The sequence below is a fragment of the Lynx rufus genome, unplaced genomic scaffold (assembly GCF_022079265.1).
Source record: "Lynx rufus isolate CCGP_SWC_20201006 ecotype Redwood Valley unplaced genomic scaffold, mLynRuf1.p SCAF_5, whole genome shotgun sequence".
NCBI lineage: Eukaryota > Metazoa > Chordata > Mammalia > Carnivora > Felidae > Lynx > Lynx rufus.
Window position 1 is genome coordinate 56,634,317 of NW_025814867.1, and position 9,452 is coordinate 56,643,768.

Below are 9,452 nucleotides of genomic sequence, written 5' to 3' on the forward strand. Positions count from 1 at the left end.
CTATTTTACAGATGAAGAAAATGAGGCACGCTGAGGTCAATTATCATGCTCAAGGCCACACAGTAAAGGCTGAAGGCAGGATGTGAACACAAATTGTTTGGCTCCATAGCCAGCACACTTGTCCTGACTGCTTTACTATACTGCCCAAATTCAGTAACAGAACCATTTTAGAAATATTTCATATGTACATTTCATATGTACCTGTGGGTCAAACTGACTATATACCAAAGTTCATATATTGACTTTTCTTGAATAATTGTGGTTTAGCCTTTTCAACAAAGCAATAGACCCATTAACAAAAGTCTTATGGAGTAAGGTAGATGTGGGTATCATGACGTAGATGTAGATATCATGAGGAAACAAGAGTTGGCGTTATAATACTTATCTCCAAGTAAGACCTCAAATATTTTTCTCTAAATGGACTTTTGTCCTTTATCTTTTTTCTTAATTTCCATTTCCACCCCCGGCATACACACACACACAAAGTTGTTGCTGCATTTTCCTTTGTGTCACATACAGAAATATAGAAGTTTCCCTCCATATCCGTTAATTCCACCTCATCCCACAGTATCTGGACAGGTTAAAATATGCCCCATATGTCTAAGATGAGAGGGGAAAATTAAAAATGGTTAAAATTTTTCCCCTTCATTTCACCCTTTGATGCCAAACCTTATTTCTACTCACTTGAGCTACCCAGTAGCCAAATCTTTGCCTCTGTTTACCACATACCACATATCATTTATTCAAACACACGTTGAATTCCTTTGTAGTCATTCTTGATCATGCTTTCCATACGGTGTGTACAAACCCGGAAACAGAACACCGCTAGAACAATTATTTTCATTGACTTTTTACCTTCTGTTTTCTCCACATTGTGATAATGAGAATAACACCTGACATGATTTCTGATCCCAGTCAAGTTACCTTAAGCAAGTCTTCCCTATACTCGGATGATTGGCAAGTTCAAATTCAGAAGTCCCGTGAGGCATGAAGCCCTTACCACTATATGGCGTAAAGCTCACCTGTGTTTTTTGCCTATTATCTGTCTCCCATGATGAAATGTAAACCATGTAAATGTAGTTTTGTCCACCACCATGTCCCCAGCAATTAAAATAATGTCTGGCACATAGTAAAAGGTTAAGAAATATTTGCTGAATGACTGTTGAATTAATTTATTGCCCCACCCATATTGTCTATTGTCTATCATATCACCCTAGGCATGCAACGATCATTTCACCTCTCATACTGAATGCAGTATTCTGTTTATTAGAATGGCTTCCCTGCTAGACTGTGAGCTTCTTGAGAATAAGCAGTGTGCTTTATTCTCTTTTTTGAGATACCTAGTGCACAAGAGTTCTGACTATACATTTTTTGAATGGTAATATGGAAAAATATTTTTCATGATTATGGTATGCAACCTTAAAATATTGTCATAATGGAAGTTAATGTGAAAGTATAAAACATATTCCATGTTTAGAAACTCAAAAAATCACTTTTGATAATTTTGTCTTAATACCTACTTAACAAATGATGTATAAAATATCATAATAGATATCTACAACAACCAAAACCTCCTGTAACTTCTTATATGTATTTTAAGATTTAAAAAGAAACAAGAAAAAAATATGATGTTGTTATTTATGGACAATAGGTGTGTATTTTTATGGATTTTTTGTTTCTTACAAACACATATTTCTTGTCTCCAGGAAAATACCTTAAGCCAGTGGATTTAAAATTGAATTCAAGATGTAGTTGTCTTATAAATCTGTAAGAGAGCCCTTATACTTTTACACTAAATTGCATGTGAAAACAAAATAAGAAAACTTTCAATCATGATTGAAATGAATTTATATATAAATTTCTCTCCCAATTTCAATAGGGGCAAGTTCTTTAGTTAATTTTCTGTATCACAAACTTATGTATTCTTAGCTTGCCTTATGATCAAAGTGAATGGATTTTAACATAGTGCCTGAATATTTTTAGCCCAAGGTGATTTGCTTTACAGCTGCTTTGTAATAGAAGCATATTCATTTCAAAATAATATTTACATTTTAAAAAATATTTTCCTTAATGAAGAAAGGGGCTATATTATTTTTTATTTTACATTGTCTAAAGGAAAGCAAAGACTTCTACTCAGAAATTCAATTAAAATATATATAGTTGTGTGTATGTGGTAAGAACTTTTAAAATTAATTTACTTCCTTTAGAAACTTTCAACTATACAATACAGTATTGTTAACTATAGTCATCATGTTGTACACTACATTGCCAGACTTTTTTTTTGATATTATAACTGAAAGTTTATATCTTTTGACCAATAACATATATATATATATATATAGGTAATATATTACCAATTACCAACTATTACATATATATAATATATATAATGTATAATATACATGTGCATGTATATGTACATATATAATATATATTATACATATATAAGTACATATATAATATATATAATATACACATATATGTATAGTATAATAATATAATATATACATATATATTACATACATATTATGTATAATATATATGTACATATATAATATTCTATATATATTACTATTATGGATGTGTTAACTAATCTTTTTGTGGTAGTCATTTTGCATATATATGCATATATAAAATCACTATGTTGTACACCTCAAACTTACACAATGTTCTATGTTAATTATATTTCAATAAAGCAGTAAAAAAAGAAATACATATGTATATATATATATACTTTTGAAAATTTTTTATTTTTAAATTTTTTTATGTACATTTTTTTTTGAGAGAGACAGGGTGAGGGGGGAAGGAGCATAAAGAGAGAGAGACTCAAAATCCTAAGCAGGCTCCAGGCTCAGAGCTGTCAGCACAGAGCCCATCATGGGGCTCGAACTCACGAATTGTGAGATCATGACCTGAGATGAGTCGGACACTCAACCGACTGAGCCACCCAGGTGCCCCTACTTTAGAAACTTTAAATAAAAAGCTCAATGCTTGACATTTGTCCCCTTGCTCTTCCCCACACATTACCAACACATTTCTTCCTCAAGTCCTTTACTCCTTGTCTTCCCTTTGCCTGAAATATTCAAAACCATTTTCTTATCATTATTCAACAAATGTTAGATTTTTAACATTTTTTTTTTTTGCTTCTTATAAGGATCAGTCAGATAGGATAGAGGCTCACCTTAAAAAAAACAACAACTTGATTTTTAACTTTATTACCTCTTTAAAGATGTTATCTCCTAATACATTTACATTCTGAGGTATGGGGAGTTAGGACTTCAACATATAAATAATGGGGGCAACACAATTCAGCCCAGAACATGAACTTGAAATGCAGATATTATATAAAAAAAGGACCGACAATTCAATTCTGTCTCTCGCCTCTTCCACAGTAATATAATTTCCAAATTTAGCTAGATATATGATCTTCAGCATAAATTAGAAATGTGTGAAATCACAGATATCTTTTTTAGTTGAAACACAAAAATAATCAATTGAAGAGCTGCATTGTCCAAATGCTTTAGTTAAAATGAGTGTGATGGTTGATTGACCACAAGCAACTGAACACTTTAGAAACATGAAGACTACATATTATATCTGAAAACCTTTATTTGTTGGCCATAACTAAGCAAAGTTATATGACTTTCATCACTGAGATTTAAATTTTTCTGCAAACCTTGGAAGTGTCTTTAATTTCTTCTGTTACCTTCCTTTCTGTTGCCTGTATCACTGATGAAACAGCTCATATTAGCATCTATTTTGGATGATGGGATGATTTGGAAAATAGAATTCATGCACATTGGAGATAAGAAGTACTGTGGATTCAACTGAAATTACCTTCTCTGGTCTTTTTTTTCAATTATTTAAATTTTTCCCTTGTTGGTATATATAATTGACATATATAATTGTGTATATGTATATGGTGTATATGTACATAGCATGATGATTTGGTACATGTATGTATTGTGAAATGATTACCATTCTTAAGTTAGTTAATACATCCATCATCTATATAGTTACTTTGTGTGTGTGTGTGTGTGTGTGTTAAGAACTTTTAAGATCTATTTTCTTAGCAATTTTAAATATACAATACAGTATTGTTAACTATAGTGACCATACAGTACATTAAAATCTCAGAATTTATTTATTTTATAACTAAAGTTTATATCCTTTGACCACATTCACCCATTATTCCCACTTTATCCTGTACCACTGGCAATTGCCTAGTTTACTCTCTGTTTGTGTAAGTTCGGCTTTTTTATGTTGCATATGTAAGTGAAATCATACAGTACTTGTATTTCTCTGTCATGGCAGTATTTTCTTCTTGTTTTGACTGAATATTCCATTATTCCCAGACATGTGAGCATTTCAGGTTAGCAGTTTATTAGTTAAAACAGAAAGGAGAGTGCCTAGCCATTCGTTTTTTTTTGGTTCTTAAGGGTGACTCTCTCATCCCCAAGAAAGAGACAGGAATTTGTAATATAATACTGAAATAATAGGTAGAGGTTAGGGCAGAAAGCCCAAGGCCTCCTTCTTCTAAGTCTTGACACAAAAAGAAATCTTCTCAGATACAAATTCTAGGAAGGGGAATCATACCTGGCAATTCCTCTAAGTGGAAGGATTTCCCTCCTTCAGAAAAAAATAAATAAATACATAAGAAGATAGGTATTTCCTTCCACTGGTCTAGGTAAGGCAAAGGGGAATAAATTTCATGACATAGGCCTGATAATAATTTTTTAAGATAATAAGAGTTGGCAAAGTTGTGGAGAAATTGAAACCCTATACACTGTTGGTAGAAATATAAAATGATACAACAGCTGTGGAAAACAGTATGGAGACTGCACCAAAAATTAGAAAGAGAACCATCATGTGATCCAGCAATCCCACTTCTGGGAACCTCTGGCTAGGGTCTCTGCTTTGACATAGCCACAAGCGGGAGCTAGGTCCTCCAAGGTCTAGGCACTGGTTGCTGTAAGTCCCACCACCTTCTCCATCTCTACCTCAATCCAGTGGGCTAGTCCCAGAATTCCTCATTGAGGCAAGACCCAAATAGGCCTCCCGGGAAGTGTCCCATTTGCTGGGCACCTTAGATATACACCTTGGACTCTCTTCTCCCACTGGAGAAACCATAGGCTGGGGGTGGGGGGCAGGGAGTGGTTGGTTCTCAGTGCAGTGCTGTGCCAGCTTAGAGAAAGGGTGATATGGTCCAGTGTAGCTGTTCTACTCCTCTTAACCTTCTAATGCAGCCCTTCTCTGCATTATGGTCTAGGGGGATGCTTCAGCCCTATACCTGGGTTCCGGGGCTTTCAAAATGGCATCTTGTGTATTAATAGTTGTTAGTTGGTCTGTTTGCGAGTGAGTCTGATGTTGGAAACAATCTATGTTGCCATCTTGGTTATAGTACCTACTCTATCTTCAGTCTTTTTGAGAATAAGGAAAAACAAAGTCCTATTTAGTTGAATACACTATTATATGGCTTTTACTGTTCTCTCTAAACATGTTCCTAATACTTTATTTAATTCATTAAGTCAGAGTAAAAGGTTTATGAATCTAAAAAGTGTTAAGTATGTATAAAAGAAAATATGGGCAACCATGGAAAGCAAAATAACTACATGAAGGAGATCAAAATAATCAAAACTGTTTCTAGAAAATGACTCTATATAAAGTAAATGTCTGGGAAAATATATAATATATGTTATTATATATATTATTATATATAATATATATTATATATATTATTCTATATAATATAATATATAATATATATTATATATAATAATATGTATAATAAAATATATTATATATAATAATATGTATAATACATATTATTATATATAATGTGGGGGAGGGACAGAGAGAGAGAGGGAGAATCTCAAGCAGACACCTTGCTGACCGAGGAGATCATGACCTGAGCCAAAATGAAGAGTTGGACACTTAACCAACTGAGCCATCCAGGTGCCCCCCAAAAAGATTAATGTTAAGCAATTAGGCTCTGAACATTTCTGGTGTGAGAAAATGGAAGGAAAATGGGTTATAAAGAGGGTTGTGGAATGTTAGCCACTAACATAAATGTCATTATGTTCAAGTGGTGATCTGGGTAATGCAGAGGGATACAAAACTTTGTATACTTATAATTTTTCTGGCCAAGGAATATTTAATCAAAACAACCTGGAATCTGAATGTAAGAACTTTGATGTACAAATGCAGTCAGACCATTGGATATATGGAATTTTATACCCCTTCTCCATTCTTATAGATACTTCTCAAATGAATATTTTGCTCATATTGAAAATCTCCCGGGGCACCTGGGTGGCTCAGTCGGTTGAGTGTCCGACTTCGGTTCGGGTGGTGATCTCGCAGTCTGTGAGTTTGAGCCCTGCGTCGGGCTCTGTGTTGACAGCGCAGAGCCTGGAGCCTGTTTCAGATTCTGTGTCTCCATCTCTCTCTCTGACCCTCCCCCCATTCATGCTCTGCCTCTCTCTGTCTCAAAAATAAATAAACGTTAAAAAAAATTTTTTTAGAAAGTTTCCCAAGGGCCCATTGATATTGTGCCATTTTTAATATTAAGTATGAGAATTAGAGCCATAGTTTGAATACACTTAACAAGCAGTACTCTGGCTCTTCCTGTTCCCCATCATTGCACCAGATCAAGGCAAAAAGAGAACTCCATGTGGGAACTTCCCATCTACAAGCTCTGCCTCAGTATCTGTAGGGTGGGAGGAGAATGGACAGACTGACTCAGGCAGCTAAGGTACTGGGGCAGTTGACAGGCCAGACCTTTTGTGTTCTCCAAAGCTAGACACACCATCAGATCCTTTGGCATCAAGAGAAATGAAAAGATTGCTGTCCACTGCACATTCCATGGGGTCAAGGCAGAGGAATTCCTGGAGAAAGGTCTAAAAGTGCTGGAGTGTGAGTTAACTTCTCCAGTCCTGGAATCCTTGGTTTGGGGATTCAGGAACACATCAATCTGGGAATCAAACATGATCCAAGCATTGGTATCTACAGCCTAGATTTCCATGTGGTTCTAAGTCAAGTTTCAGCATTGCAGACAAGAAGCACAGGGCAGGCTACATTGTGGCCAAATACAAAAACAGGATCAGCAAAGAGGAGGCCATGCACTGATTACAGGTGAAGCATGAAGCATGATGGGATACTCCTTCCTGAAAAATAAATTTCCATTTCCATCCAGAAGACCAAGACCGACAAAAACTTTTCAGTGAAATGCTAAAATAAATAAATAAGTAAAATTTTTAAAGAAGGCAGCAATCTGACACGCCTATGAGGGTCTAGAAATTATTCATTGTCTATGTTGTTGATGTACCTTATTTCTCAGGCCTCTTAACTGAATATGGCTGGCTTCCTCTGCTGCAGACCTGACAAATTTTCAATTCCTGGCAGACAAAAATTTTAGATAAGAGGTCACTTCCAGTCCAGACTCTTAGGGACAAACAAGAGGAGATTGGGGAGATTTATCACAAGGGGAAATTTGTTTGTAAAGAACAATGCTCTGTTGAAATCTAAATTCATCAATTTTTACATCCAGCTTGAGAGATAGCCATATTGGTCCTAGGTACATCCTCTTCTGTGTGACATTCCTCTTAATGACTCACTCTGAAAAATGGCAAGCATAGACAGTCCTATTATTACTAATAAGGCTGGTTTCTGCCCAGAACAAGAGTTTTTTATATCTTATCAGGTAATCAAGGATTCCTAAAAGTGCTGCCTTTCCTAGGAAAATATTTGCAAGTTTGACAAAAGGAATTGGAGTCAGACACAATGCAACACTTAATTCACTATCAGCATTTGGATGCACCTCTGAAAGGAGGTGTATAGTTTCCAAGTTGGGAATTTTGAAGTATAGGAGTAAGAGTGTCTTGATTGGATCTCAGTGTGAATTCCAGGATTGTTAACTGTTTGGTTCCTTCAGAAAACTGCACAACATAAGTGATCACTAAAGCAAATTAAGTTTATTCTATTTATTTTTTTAAGAGAGGACACCATTTTGACAGTCTTAGTAATTCTTAGAAGAAATTGGTTGGTCGTGGAAGATCTTAACACATCTCTGAGTTTGTTCTCAAGTGGTTTAAGAGGTTTCAAGGTGAGAAGTTGAGTATAATCAGGCCAAGTCAGTGACAAAATCATGTAAAATTGATGGGCACTATGAAGTGAGGATTGTGAAGCAAATCTTGATAAGCAAATTATTTCATAAGTGAATTGTTTGCTTAGCTTAGCTTTCTATTCTTCTAACAGGAGAGAGTTTTCCAGTTACACAAATTGGTTTTCTGACAATAAAGTCATTTATTCCTTTATAGCCTTAGCTTTCTGGGCAAGAATCTTCTGAAACAAATAGTTGTCATGTTGACATAGATGATCTTGGTTCTTAATCCTGATAATCAAGTTGTGTGGAGGCTAGTGATTTTAATTCCTAACATTAAATACAATCCAGAAAAATAAATACTGGCATTTGTTTACATTAAATTATCTTTTATAAAATGAAAAAATTACCAAAAATAATTTGAAAGATAATCCTAGCCATGAAAAGTTATTTACAACAAATAAAACAAATAAATAATTACTATCAAGTATTTATTTATATATAAATAACTTCTACAAATCATCAAAAGAAATATATATATATATATATATAGTATAAGAAATCTTATTGGTTACTAATATATCAGAATTTATTCAACTTCTTTAGTAATCTGAGAAAGACCAACTAAAAGTATTAAGCACCAGTTAAAAACTATAACATTTTCTTAAATTAAAATTTTATAAAACTCTCATGAAGGGTTAAAAACTGTTGATAAAAATATGGAGAAATATTATTTATCACATTCAGTAGAGGGATTATAAATTGGCTCTATCACTTTGGAGAGCTTAAGAGTACTATATAATAAAACTGAATGTTACTTTCAAGTAAATATACTGAAATCATTCTTGAGTGTACACATAAAACACATATCTAAGATAAATAAGTGAAGAATGCTTTCTAATAATAAAAATTTCAATAAACTAAATGACTATCAGTAGGGAAATGGAAAAATACAATGGGGAATATTCTGAAATTTGAATATCACACAACACTTATGAACTTGATCCCTGCATGTACGCATGGATGGCTGCTGTGTGAAAAAAATAAAAGAACAAAATTTTTATGATATTTAGAGTATTTTGTAATTTATGTAAATGTTAAAAATTCCAAATCATAACAGTTTGGGATATATACTACATATTATAGTGAAATATAAAACACTGGCAAAGCATGTAAACCTAGACTTCAGGGTCAGGGTTTCCTTGGTGGGGGGGAAGGGAATGCATTTCAAGGGAAAGTCTAACACATTTTAATAGTTGTAGAAATATGACTTGATGCCAACAGTTGTTAAATCTAGATGTTAAGTACATGGCTGCTGTTACATTTTTCTCTTCACTTTTTGTTTACTTTGAGT

The 9,452-nt window shown here is 34.0% G+C and overlaps 1 pseudogene; it reads left to right on the forward strand.

Moving 5' to 3' along the window:
- The first annotated feature begins 6,650 nt into the window (after nucleotides 1–6,650).
- On the forward strand, nucleotides 6,651–7,174 carry LOC124526971 (60S ribosomal protein L11-like; annotated as a pseudogene).
- Nucleotides 7,175–9,452: the final 2,278 nt, after the last annotated feature.